The 14,697-nt window shown below is 32.2% G+C and overlaps 1 protein-coding gene across 1 annotated transcript in view; it reads right to left on the bottom strand.

Annotated features, from left to right (window-relative positions):
- Positions 1-14,697, bottom strand: part of HCN1 (hyperpolarization activated cyclic nucleotide gated potassium channel 1) — a 655,526-nt gene that overhangs the window by 370,555 nt on the left and 270,274 nt on the right. The gene's annotated exons all lie outside the window — the stretch shown is intronic.

The following is a 14,697-nucleotide window of genomic DNA, read 5'->3' as shown; positions in this document are numbered from 1 at the left end:
CATTCTTTAAGGTCACCAATAACTAGTGTTCTAAATAACTAATCTCATACTTCCTCTCAACTTTCATCTCTCCTTTCCCTCCCGGTAGAATTGAACATCATCAGTATTCACTTTTTAAAATCCTTTTTCTCCTTAAATCCTATAATGATTCAATGGATAAGCTTCCTGTTACCTCTCTAGTTGTTACCTCTCTAGTTGCTCTTTTTTTTGTCTTCCTTGCTTGTCCCTCTTTTTCCTTCTACTCTGTATAGGTGAGCTTCCTCTTTCCAACATCATTTGGAAGTCATCTTATTGCACAATTAAGATCATAAATTTGGATGGGGCAAAGGGCCATAACTTATGCTCTTTTGTATGAATATATACATATATGATAAATACTTAATGAATACTTTGACTTTCTGTCTTTGCATTTCTCTGAAAGTGAGAAGCTAAATATTGTACATACCATATTATCTAAATATCACACTTATGATACTCTTGTTTCTAATGTATCTAATGCTTCTAAAATTTGTATAGGATTTTCCAGGTCATATTAACTTGAACTCCTAAAGCAAATTCCAAGAAATCATGCTTTCATTAAAGCTTTGGATTTGTTTAGTTGTTTTGAGGGGAAAAAATGGGATAATTCAGGAAAAAATGCTAATTATTTCAGACCCTTTTTCACATCAATAAATATATAATCTCCAGGTCTTCAGAAAAGGAAACAAGGTCTTACATATATCAAAATATTCAGAACAATACTTTTTATTATAGAGAAAAACCAAAAAACAATGGGTTGCTCATCAACCAAGCAAGGACTGAACAAACTGTGAAATATGGGGGACATGGGAACTAGGTGGTACAGTGAAACATAGTATTGGGTGTGGAGTCAGAAAGACCTCAGTTCGAATGTGAACTTAGATACTAAGTAGGTGTGTGACTATGGGCAAATCACTTAACTTCTCTTCGCCTCAATTTCCTCACCTGAAAAATGGAGAAAGTAATAGCACTTAGCTCCTAAGGTTGCTATAAGATTAAAATGAAATAATATTCATTAACTACCCAGCACAGTGTCTGGTACATATTAAGTCTTTAAGAAATACAGATTTTCATTCTTCCTAATGTAATATTATTGTATATTAAGAACTAATGAATAAAAGAAATACAGAGAAACATGGAAAACATATGAACTGTTGGAGCCTAAGTAGACAAATTATAGCACAATTGAATACAATTGCAGTGAACACTAGTTGAAGCCAAACTGAGTAACTGTAATCCTAAATCTTGGTTTTGAGAATAGATAATAAAACAAACGATCCACCTTTTTGGATACACGTGTGTTTCTCAAGGAGCAAGATGTTACATAGTCTGTTAATGAGTCTCTAAATTTATTCTTTTTGCTTTTACTAGGGCAGATTCAATGCTTGAGGGTAACAAAGGGGTTAATGCAGAACTGAGTTATATAAAAAACAAAAGGTATCAAAAAACTTCCAAAAAATCAAGAAATTCAGTTTAATAAAATGGTTAAAATAAAATGGATTGTACCTAAACATAGTAAAAGAATTTCAAAATCTAATGTTTCTGAAGAAATATTTTGAGGTAAGATTTAAATAAAAAGTACATTATTAAGAGGAAATTAATTCATTTGCCCGATTGTCAAATATGCTTCTTGCTGAAAAAAAAAAACCTTAAAAGTATGCAGAGATAAGACATTTGGCCACCATCTTTAAAAGGCATTGCTAAAACATGTTGTGTAGTTTCAAAGAAAAGCCAAACTGCCCTATTTGCATATCCCTGCGAAAGGAAGAGCATAAAATTCATTTGTATATTGATGTTACCATTAATGTAGGATCCAGGAAACCATTCATAAAATCACAGCTGCAGCTAATCTCCATTTCAATGGAGATTTCACATTTGTTAGAAAAGGAGAAAAAGAATTGTACTATATTTGAAAATCATGCACATAAAAAATGAAAATATCTGTCAGTACTGCAGATGCAATGACTCACGAAAAAACATGTATCTATCCCCTTTCACTAAATAAATAAATAAATAAATGAAATGAAGATGCATGCTAGCACTCTGAATTATTCCATTACATCAATATACTTTATTTAATTATGAACTTGAGCTGTCTGGAAAACCACTTCATGATAACACACTAATGTCTCTTCAAGACAGAATTGACTGCCCTGTTTTCTATTTCAACACTGAACTTAAGCAACCAATTAGTATCATTGTAGTGGACATATTTCACCATGTCCAAGAAATGAACTACATTTTGCAATCCATGTAATCTGACCTCAAGTACAAAAACAATGGAAATAATTAGAGAATTCTGGGAATTCACCTATATGCTTCAGAAGAAATTTACCTATATATTTCAGAAAAACAAAAAATAAAACAGTGATCTATGTCATCAGGAAATATGACCATGATATTGTTTCTAATACAAAATCCTAGAACTTTGAAAGAATTTGCAGGTGTGCTTGGAGAACTGGGTTATCAGGCTTTGAGGAATCACAGTATTTCAGGGATGAATGAATGAATGAATGAATGAATTACTTCATTTCATTTCAAAGTTCTTTTAAAGCACTTTACTATGTGCAAAATGTACTACTCTCAAGGAGCACACTTCAAATGAGAGACAAAATATGAAAGTTTTGAGGTGCAAGGGATTGATATTGTTTTTTCTCTAGTTACTACCAGTGATAAATCATACTAAGCCCCTGATGTTGAGTCATTTGACAGTGCCAAGGACTCTGGTGACAAGAACCTTCTGGGTTTGTTGCGGTAGCTATAGCAGCTGGAGGAACAGTTACCAGGCTGCATTTCCACTTGGTGGGGCTGCTTCCCAAGAGGATCACTGTAATTACTGGGCTGGAAAGATCTCTGCAAAAGCCTCCATCAGGTATTAGTAAGGACTATTTAATCCTATTTTACAAAAGGAGGAAAATTAATTTATGTAATCATGATTTGGTATGCTTTGATTAACTTATGGAGGAAAAAAAAATAAAAAATGAATGGTCAACTAACAGTTAAACCAGAGGAGATTTTTCATGCAGATTGATTCAATCAATAACTGATAAATATCCATGAATGCATCTCATAAACCAAAAAGAGTTCTCTAAAATCCTATATTTTGTTTTGTATAATTATTATAGATTAACTTTATCTTGGACAGTGTCTTCTATGACTCCTACAAGACCACCTGGAATGTCATTGATAGAGAAAAGACTGTGATGGAACAAGTGCCAGGGTGGAATTGGTTTCATTTGCTATTTGTTCTATGTGGAATGCAACCATATTTTGAGAAATTCCATTCATTAGTAAAAAAAATTGTTAATTGTAGTATACTTATGCAAAATATTGGCTTGCATATTGGGTTAATACTATTCCTTGGTGTAAGCATCTGTTACCTCCTAACTTGCCTAACAGTTTCCCTTTCTGCCCCTTTCTCATACAAAACTAACTTATTTTTAGGTTTTTGCAAGGCAGTTGGGTTAAATGGCACCTAGCCACCCCACAAAACTAACTTTAACAAGAAGCCTTATTAGGGTATTTGTCATTTCTTCACCTCCTGTCATAAGATAATGATAGTTTCTCTCAAGGTCATTCTTAAGATAATATTAGCACCTGCCCTGGGACCTGAGACAATAGTTGCCTCCCAAGACTACTGTATATGTGTCACCTTTAGGCTAATTATGACAAACTGCCTAGCATTCTCCACCCTCAGATAGTTAATACCCACCTGTCTTAAATGTTGATGTGTCCCAAAGCAGAGTTTCTCAAAGCAACAATTGAGAGTTTTAAAAAACATGCAAAGTTCAGCCATATGCACTTTGTACAATAAATATAGGCAAACCTTCAAGATCAAACTGAAATTAAGATTATTCTGAATGATATGGCAAAAGTGAGTTATTGTTGTTGTTGTTTTCCTACCAAATAAGTGAAAAGTAGGACTCTAAGATTTTAAGATGCAGAGCAGGTGTTTACTTGTTTGGATAGATAGTTTTCCTCACCAGGACTCCCCTATATCAACAAAATCACAAAAAAGCAACAGTAGTTTACTATCAAATCCAATTCTGTCAAAAATATTTGTAAATAGAAGAACATTCTTTTAAGTATCCCCACAGAATAGTCACTATTGATGTCTTCCACAGTCATGGGAATGAATGAAAAGTAAAGAATTATAACAGGCCCAAGAGAAAAATAGAAGCAGTTACATTCCAGCACTCATCTCTATCATCTTGGAATCAGTCAGCTATGCTACAAGCTTCAATAAATACTACTTGAATTATATACTATAGTCTCCTTTTCTGTATTACAGTATGGTAGTTCTACATATTCATTCATTTAAAGAGCATTCGGTACTAAATACCAGGAAATAAACAGAAGAAACAGATCTCTTTAATCTTTGAAATTACATTTCTAACAACACTAATCCTCCCTAGATTAAGACATTTTTTAAGAAGGATCTGGATTACTTTATCTGTCTCAATATAAAACCACACATCTCCTATGATGTAAAGAATAGCTACTACTTGGGCTCTTATATGATGGAGGTAACTATTTCTAACTTTGTTTCTCTGAGCCAACCTAAGACAGAGGTTAAGCAGCTGTCACTAATGTATTCCAAATATGTGTATTTCACTTGTAGGAGTATGTCTATTTGATTTACATATTATTAAAAAAAGTGTGAAGCTTTATCTATTTTCTGAAAAATAATGATCGTAACAAGCATAATCAGGAGGAGCCAACACAGGTTGTCAAGTTTTTCTTTTTCTTTGCTAAGAACTTTTACATAATCCTTTCAGCAATTCAATGAACAAAAACAATTATAAAAATTGTCTAAAAATGCCATCCACATCTAAAGAAAAACTGTTGAGTTTGAATGCAGGCTAAAGTAAACTATTTTCACTTTTTAAATTTTATTTTATGCTTTTTGTCTTTTTCATGTGTTTTTCCCCTTTAGCTTTGATTATTAACAACTAATATGATTAATAGAGAAATGTTAAGCATAACTGTATATGTATAATCTATATCAGATTACTCACTCTCATGAGGAGGGAGGAGAGAGGCAGAAAAATGTGAAAATCAAAACCTTGCAAAAAATAAATGCTGAAAATTATACTTACATTTAATTGGAATAAAATAAAATAAAACATCCATAAAACAAAATAACTTTTGTACAATAAGTACTGTCCTAAAATAAAATAAGCTTTTTTTTTTTTTTTTTTTTTACTTTTAAGGATTCAAATGGCACTAAATGGCCATCTATTAGAAATGTTACATAGGATATTTCTACACTTAGTAGAAGTTTGGAAAGTCTATCTGGTATTAAATTTCTCTTCAAATCTAAGCATCTGTGATTCAAATTGGACAGAATTGGTCACTTTTAATTTTTGCTAATATTTAACATTTTCCTTCAAACACAAATGCTTTAGTATAATTCTGTTCCTATGAAAATGATGATGCATTCCCCCCCCAAAATATAAAGTATGTCTTTATGAATAGAACTGATGTATACCTGAGGTAGCTAGGTGATGCAGTGGATACAGTACTAGCCCTGGAGTCAGGAGGACATGAGTTCAAATCCAGACTCAGACACTTAATAACTGCTTAACTGTGTGACCTTAGGTCACTTAACTCCATCCCTTAAATAAAATTTTAAAAAAAGAATTGATGTAATCCTAATTTCATAGAAATCTAAAAAAAAATTCAAAAGGTTAGACTTTTTCTGAAACATAAAGTCATAGAACTCAGAGGTAAAAATGACTTACCCAGGATTACACAGTCAGTATATGGCTGAAAAGGAAATTGAAACATTTTCCTGGTTTTTGATGCTGGCTATTTATCCATTGCAAACCATCAAACAGTCCCTGCTCTCAAAAAAGCTTTACTTCCTACGCTATTCCTATCTTAAAAAGGAAAGTTTAATTAAAGGGTTAAAAAACAGATTTTTTTAATTGCTGAATAGTATGTTATCCAGAAGATATATCTCACAGTGTCAAAAAAAGAAAGAGGTATACAGTTACCAGTCCTCAATATTGCAGGCAAGAATAAATACATTTTTTGTATGAAAACATATACCCCAGAGTGGCTGTACTTCTTTGATGAAGAGGTGATTGCAATTATCTCAATTGCTGACACATAATTATTTACCTTACAACAAAAAATGGAGCCAGCATCATAAAATTGGTAATAGCATTAAAAAGTACCAGAAAATTTTTCACTGATCAAGGTTCAGATACGCAAAGGCAGTGTATTATTAAGACAGCATGATGAAGAGAAAAGAGTGCTAAAACTGAATCTTTAAATTTATATTCAAATCATGGCTCTGTTACTTAGAAATTATATGACCTTAGATAAGTCACTTAAGCTCTTGGACTCTATTTCCATACCTTTTAAATTAGATCATCTTAAAGGACCTAATTTCTTTGAATGCATGTTCTTATTACTTTTGATTTTACCTTTTAATTCCAATTGAGGACATTAAAAGGCAAATGTTATTTATGTCAATATACTAATAATGCCATCCTATTTATATAATAAATTTAAAATGTCAAAGTGCTTTTAATACATTATCTTATGTTCTCCACAGTCATGTTTGTTGAAATTGTTAGATTGGGGATAAAAAAGACTCAACTTTATGAATCCAAAATCCAGTCTTAGAGGTTTTCTAACTGTGTGATCCTGAGGAAGCCACAACTCCATTTGTCTCATTTTCCTCATCTTTAAAATGAGCTAGAGAAGAAAATGGCAAACTTCTCATGCCTGTGCCAAAAAAAAAAAGTCTTGACTAAAACAACAGACACTGGAATGCTTTACCATTTCTTTCTCTAGCTCATTTTAAAGGTGACATCTAAATAACAACCCCAAAACTCTGAGGTTCTCAAAAGTTCTGTAACATAAAGGGTGAGATTTTCCAAATTAAAGGGTGAGACTTTTCCAAATTACTACATGGAATGCAGATAGGATAAAACTGAGTTCTAGAGAGGTTGCAGTTTGCCATGGTTTTAATAAGTTGTAAATGACAGCTGAAATTCAAGCTAAGATTCTTCAATTTAAGATACAAGACTCATTCCTTTATACTACAATTCCTCTTATCTTTGAAGGATGTGACTTCTGAATCAATTAAAAGAAAGTTTAATTACAAATTCTTTGATGAAAACTGAAAGCTCAGATATATTTCTTCTTCTCTTTCCATCTTTATAATCATAACTGAAAGCTGTCTGACTTGTAAAGCATATATTTTACAAATATCACTACTATATTATCTGAGAATAGATAATGTTTCTACCAAGCATTTGGATCCAAGTACTTGCTTCAGAAGAAGTACTACTTAGGAATTACTTCTGGACTTCTGAATACCTTCTGTATTTTTAATGTTCTATTTATTGTATGAGACTTCAGTGACAAGTCTAACTCTCATTATGAATATTACATATGGATTTGATGCTTCCATTTGGTAGTACTAAGGAGTACACCCTAAAGTTCTGTAATTTTATTTTAAGTAGTAAATAATTATAAAAAGGTATAAATAATATAAGGTATAAATAATATATTAAATAGCCCTGTATTCACAATACATTTTTTGTTTTTATTGTTGTGACTGCTGGAAAAAATATATATATATTCATACATGTATGTATATAAATATATATGTATGTATGTCTATCTACATGCAGACACATAAACACATAATATATATACACACCATCACTAGTCGCGAGCATGCCATTGATCCTAGTATAAAAAAAAATCCTAACTCCTCATTCAGAATTAAAAATCCTTCCCCTTCAAGCAAGAAGATTCCTATTTTCTTCTTGGACTATATTTTACATACATCTATATAAAACCATACTCTGGGGGCCTATCTAAATTCATAATAGTATTTCTTATAAACAATACAGTTTAGAAAACCTACAAATCTTTGTTATGGAAATAGTGCAACTGTCACTATCTCCATTTGGCAGATGAAGAAATAAGTTTGCTAAGGTTGTGTCCACAATCATATGGCTATTATGTTACACAGAGCTCAGACCTATGTCTTTTAAAGATTAAGTCCAATCCAAGGTCCTTTACACTAAATTTTGTGTTCTTTGTTTTTAAAATAATTTCCTTTAAAAAAGACTGCTGAGTTCTTAGTACTATATTTAAATGCTAATTTAAGTGATATCCTCTAGATACTTATGTGGTATCCTAGAAATGGGCATGAAAGCAACAGGACCAGCCTCTGATATACATTAGATGTTTGACCTGGGACAATCATTTAATCTCTACCTGCCTCAGTAAATTTCCTATGGTTTATTATAAGTATTCAATCTTTAAAAAGGGTAAGTTCTCTAAAATAACTGAAGAAATCTCAAGGTTGTAGTGACATAACTGAGTACATATCTAGATGTGGCAAGCTCAATTTATCTTCTCTGTGTCCCCATTCAGAATTCATTATCATCATCATCATCATCATCATCATCATCATCATCATCATCAAAGGTATAGGGCAAAAACAAAGCAAAAATCAAATTAGATAGAAAGAAATGTCTTCCTTTTTATCCAGTAGAAGATAGTAATCTATTCTACTTGAAAGACATTTAATTTTTCTCTGTATCTGTTTTGAGTTTAGTACTCTTGCCTTTGTCTTTCTGAGATTAAATCATTTAAACAATTTTTCCATCTTTTTCAGGAGAACAAAAATTTTATTATAGAAAACACAATATCTTTAATTCCTTAAAACTTAAATTCTGATTATTAATAATTGTAAGCATTGTATAATAACTGTAATTATATGGATACTCAACAATGGCATCAGTAATATCACTGTGCTAAATCACTACTAGTTATGTCCACATGACAACAAAGTGACCAGCTTAAAGGTGAATACTTTTGCAAAAGTGAATATATCAACACTTGTAGACACAGCTCTTTACCTTCTTGTCATTTTTCAGTAGCTTTCATCCTTTTTGAGCACCTCAAAAATTTTCTTTATTAGTGAAAATACATGATTTCAAAAGAAATTCAATCATTTACATATTTAGGCATTACTAACAAATGCTTTCAAATAACCTCCCCCCCAAAGAAAAGAAATTCTTAATGTTTATTATATGGATTCAAAATAAATATATAGATATATCGTTTAATCTAAAATAATATAATCATTGATTCATACTTCAGATACCATCCAGCTATAAAATCTCATTGCTTGACGACACTGTTTTCACTAATGTAGTATTCTCTATGGTAATTGGAGTGATACACTGAACTATTCTGCAGAAATTGATAAACAATGGTAAGTTCATTCATTTGGGCTTTGTTGGGAGCACCTTATTAACTAATTAAATTTCCTTGTTCTATCTAGGATACAAAGATTTGTTTTAAAAAAACAATATTGTGGCATAATGAACTTTATTCATAGGTGGCAATCTATGTAAGAATGGAGACATTGATTCATTATAAGACTGAGATAAAATTGATATACTCACATGTTAGGGACTGTTGTGTATGGGAATACTGTAAATCTTCATCACCTGGTACCCTTGAGTACCAGAACATTGTTTTACTAAGTGCCACAGGAGCAGGAGTGGATTAGAGATTGGGGAGGATATTTAAACACTTGTATTTTGGCAAATAAATGGAGACCTTGGTGTACAAAAGGAGAACTTGTCTTCTTTGCCCCTCCAATGCTTGCCTGGGGAAAGGATAAGGGAATCCAGAAAGGAACTCAACACTCACATATTTAAACATTATTTTTATTTTTCCACATTTTAATTAATTATTTTTAAGTCCCATGTGTTTTTCAAAAGAAATTCAAAATCTTGGCAATAGACTCAACAGGCAAATTTTTCCCAAACTCTTGCATCTCAGCTTCAGCAAAAGGGAAGGGGGAGTAGGGTCTATAAATAACTTTTTCAGTGAGATCTATCAATTTTTTTCAAAACAGCTGCAAAGTCAAGTCATTAACTCTGACTTCTGCATTAAATCCAGCTGCAGCACATTCCCTCTTCAATATTTGAACTCTATGACCATATTCCTCAAAATGAGAAGCATAATGTAGTTGTAAAAATAAGAAGGAATGGCCTCAAATGTGACAGAAATCAATAGATCCAACAATAGTACATTTCAACTAAAGGCTAAATTATATGATATTCCCAATGACCTGCAGCTGTGTAACTAAAAAAAGTCCAGATATTTTTTTAAAGCTTAAAAGTTCCACAAATATATATGAATCCATCAAATTCAACTCTTACTAAAAATACCATTATTCACAATGAAAAAAAATTCTCACAAATGGAAAGAAGATTCACTGTATTACTATCCAGTCAGATTACTTCTAGAACCTAGACAATTTTGTTGGTTATGGTTGCCATGTAAAAAAAAAAATAGACATCCAGAGTACACCTAGAAGAGAACAATTAGAATTAACAGAAGGCTTGTGACCAGAAACTATTGAAAAAACTAGATGTTTAACCTAGAGAGAATGATGATGTATAGCCGTCATTCTCAAAGAAGACCATGGCATCAGGGATGTGAAGTCATAACAAGGAAGGGAATTGGATTTGAGTGGGGGCAAGGGCAGTGCTGTACTAAATCACCAGTCTCACTTTCTTCTCTGGAACCATCTAGGTCCAGTAGCCAGACATGAATCAGGACAACTGTAGATGGACCAGGATCCCAGGCAAAGTTAAGTGACTTGCCCAAGATGGCACAACTACCAAGTTTCAAATGTCTGATATCACATTTGAACTCAGGTCCTCCTGACTCCAGGGCTGGTATTCGTCACTGTACCACCTAGTTGCCCAACCAAGAAAAGGGGAGATAAGAAAATTTTCTTTAAGCAGTCAAAGAGTCTCTTACCTGAATGAAAAAAAAATATGTATATATGCTATTTCAAAGTGAAAATCATGACCATTGGGTAGAAGAGACAGGGTCAACAGATTTCTTCTCAATGAAAGGTAAAATTTTATAATAATATGAGGAAGATGTGTTCAACATGAGTAATCTTTCCATCAGTGTAGAACACAACTCATCCTCACCTTCTATTCTAGAGTAACAGTTATCCTTTAAATCCTGTAGATACCCCTTGGGGGGTTCTACCAAGCATATTTTTCTCTAAGTCTTTAAATTATGCTAAGCAATCAAAACAGCAAAAATACTGTCAAATTTCTTACTCTTGCTTCCTCCTGACTGATCAACCTCCATTTTTTTAAGGATTTTGCAAGGCAAATGGAGTTAAGTGGCTTGCCTAAGGCCACACAGCTAGGTAATTATTATCTGAGGCTGGATTTGAACCCAGGTGCTCCTGACTCCAGGGCCGGTGCTCCATCTACTGTGCCACCTAGCCCACCCCCCAACCTCCATTTTTAATCAAGAATTTCTTGATGTCATAGTTTTTTTCATATAATTTACTGCTGGTAATAGAATGTAGCCTATATGTATCACTATGTGTCTCTTCATTGCCCTATGGGTGGCACCAAAGTTTTAGTCACTGAAGACTATTTTTCCATAATATGCAATATCACAAGAAGAATGGTGGTGCTAAAATAATGAAATTTTCTTCCAGGGAGAAATCTGAAAATGCTATAAAATTTCCTAAAAGCTACCACATTTGCTTTCTTCTACTTATTTAAAATCTGGAAACCTATTCTCATTTCTAGCTGCAGTATCTGTCCAGGAGTTGCATACTGATAAATCAGTTTTAGGTATTGTCCAAGTAACTACTTATTAAAGGATGTGTATAGCCAATATACAATATAATCCTTTTTTTTTTCTTTTAAGATTTTTAATCAAATCTCTTTCAAATGATTATGGTTCTCATTTAGGTTGTTCTGTTCTGTTAGATCTAAATAATAGTGCCATCTTTAAATTAGTGTATCTTCAGATCCTTACAATACACAAACCTTTGACCCAGAAATCCTGAAAGTCTTCCTCACCTGGACTGACTTTTTTTTTTTTTACTACTTTTGCTTCACTTATTTATTATATAACCTTAATCATGGACTGAGACCTGGGAAAGACCTTAGCTTTCAGGATCATCTATAGTCATCCTGACCAATATCTGGCCACTGAACCCAGATGACTCAGGAGGAATGATTCTGCATGCACTCTCTCACTTAAATTCAAGTCCATTGCATGCTATGGCATCACATCCCTGATGTCATGATTCTCTTCAAGAACAAAAGACAATGAAAACATGCAAACTTTTGTCATACATTAGACATTTTCAATGAAATCATGAGATTTCTTTATCTACAAATGTTGAAGCAGAGACTAGAAAGTCTGCTAGAAACGTAATAGAAAAGATTTCTTTTAAAAATGGGAGATAATCTCTGTCACTTACACTACAAAGATTTTATGAGCCTATATTATTCATGAAATATAGGAAATACTATTCTGTAGAATTTCTGAAATAATAAAATTATTTGAAATTATGTGTATCTATAATCTCACTGGTTTGGGTATTCCTTTAATCAGTACATATAAAAACCCAATCTATACCTCATGTTGAACAATTTTTAAGCCTTATATAAACACTTTATAACATACCTAGCTCATGCCCTAAAAAATTTATTCTCTGAGTGTTTTTTTACCATTCCATGGTCATTAATACAATATTTGATGATTCCCCTGTTATAATTTACTCTCATTGTATAATTGGTTCACTTCCTTTTTTAATCATATGTTTACTCAATTTTTCTTTTACATTATCTCATGTATCACTAGTGAGATCATAGGATAAGAAATTTAGAGTTGGAAGGAAACTTAGAAACCATCTAGTCCCGTCCATTAATTTTTGAGTTGAGAAATTTGAAGCCCACAGAAGCTAAAAGACCTAATTCAGATCACATAAAAATTAAATGGTAGAGCAAGAATTTTAAACATAAGTAATCAATGTGAATATATAGTCATCTACTAACAACCATCTTGCCTGTTTCTATTGCTTTTTTTCTTCTAGAATCATCATGTGCTAAAGACAACTTGAAATAGTCACTTAAAAATTTGGAATTCTGAATTTTCTTTTATGCCTTAAACTCTTCTTTCTCAGATTTGATATAGCTTATACATATGCAATCATGGTATTGATTTAAAGTCATTTAGTAGCACTATAAACACACACATACACACATTTATAGATGAATAGATATTATAGTATGAATTCCTAAGCCAGTAATTTTCAGATGAAGATAAAGCTCACCAAAAGAATTTTAGAATTTTGGGGCTTAAATCAAGAATGTAGTATTTTCTATGGTAAAGGTTATATTTATAATTTTTTGGTTGATTAAGAATGCCTCTTCTATTTTAACAGGTCCTACTCCTCCATGACACTAAGGTACATCACATAGTAATATAAGCTAAAGTTAATTAGTACATTTATTGAATTTTCACACTGTTGGAGGGTCCATTTAGTTTCTCGTGATAGCAGATGACATAGACAGCTTTCCAGGCTCAATTTAAGAACCTTCTTTTTTAAAAAAATTAAATTTACATTGCAATGCTAAGTAAATAGATTCTTCTCCTGAAGAGATGACTTCTAAATCACCAAGATTGTTTAATGTAGTTTCATAGAGTAAATCTTTTTAATCATGTTGTACCACAGCCTAATCAACCATCTGGTGATTCAGATTAATTACTAAGTCAATCAAAATTAAACCTTAATGATCACCAATACTCATTTTAATGACCCATGCATTAACATAGTCTGTCTAAATAAATTTCTCAGTCACCTTTTCCACTGACAAAAAAAGAAATTAGGAATTGATTCATATTTATCCTTGATAGAAAATTATTTATTTGGGATATTAGAATATTAGTAATCACATCTCTCTTCCTAAATCTCTTTCTTAAACTGAAATTTGTGATTTGCTTTCATGATAACCTTGTACATAACACTTAAATATTACAGACTCAAATAGTTAAATGGATCTGGATTCTCATAAATATAGGAGTTTCCTCTAATGATTAATATTATAAACTCTGCATCCTGTATGAATCTTGTCCAAGATTTTTCTCCTAAGTTCAATATTGAAGTGAGGGAAGGCATTTAATTATACTGGAGCTTCACTTCCCTTTTCTCTGTCACCATAAAAACACTAATGTGACAATGGAGTGATCAACCTCTTAGCCCTTGTGGCCTCTTGTCATCTTGGCTCATACATTCTCCTGTTGACATCCTTTACTCTAGTTCTTTTCAGAATTTCTTTATTTTGCTTTATGTTGCAGCCTACGCACTCTTATAGTGCTATACATTGATCTTTAAGTAATATTCACTTTATTGCAACGGCAATACTTCATAGAATATTGGTACTAAAAGGTGATTATTTGTCGTGGGGAGAGATTTGAGGGGTTATTCAGTTTTCTGAAGGCAATCTGTACAAAAAAATTCTTGAAAATATCAGATTATTGTTGTCATTATATTAATACCAATTTGTCATTGCCTTTGTCTTTGCTGTAATTCCAACTCAGAATTTTTCCTTTATTAATTCAATTCTAAGCAAAATAAAACCTCCAGATGTCAAGAAATAAAAGCAAAATTCAAATGCTTCTTTTCTCATGGACTAAAATGAACATGGCTATATCATTTTCTCATTTATATAACTTATTTTGTCTTTCTCATCACATCATTATCTTTGTCACCTTTTCAATATTGGTAAAATTCCCCAAATCCTTGATTTACATCATGTAAAGTCTGCAATGTAAACTTTTCCATGGTTTGTCTCT

The sequence above is a fragment of the Macrotis lagotis genome, chromosome X (assembly GCF_037893015.1).
Source record: "Macrotis lagotis isolate mMagLag1 chromosome X, bilby.v1.9.chrom.fasta, whole genome shotgun sequence".
Lineage (NCBI taxonomy): Eukaryota > Metazoa > Chordata > Mammalia > Peramelemorphia > Peramelidae > Macrotis > Macrotis lagotis.
Note: the sequence above shows the minus strand (reverse complement) of the source record. Positions and strands in the feature narration are given on the sequence as shown.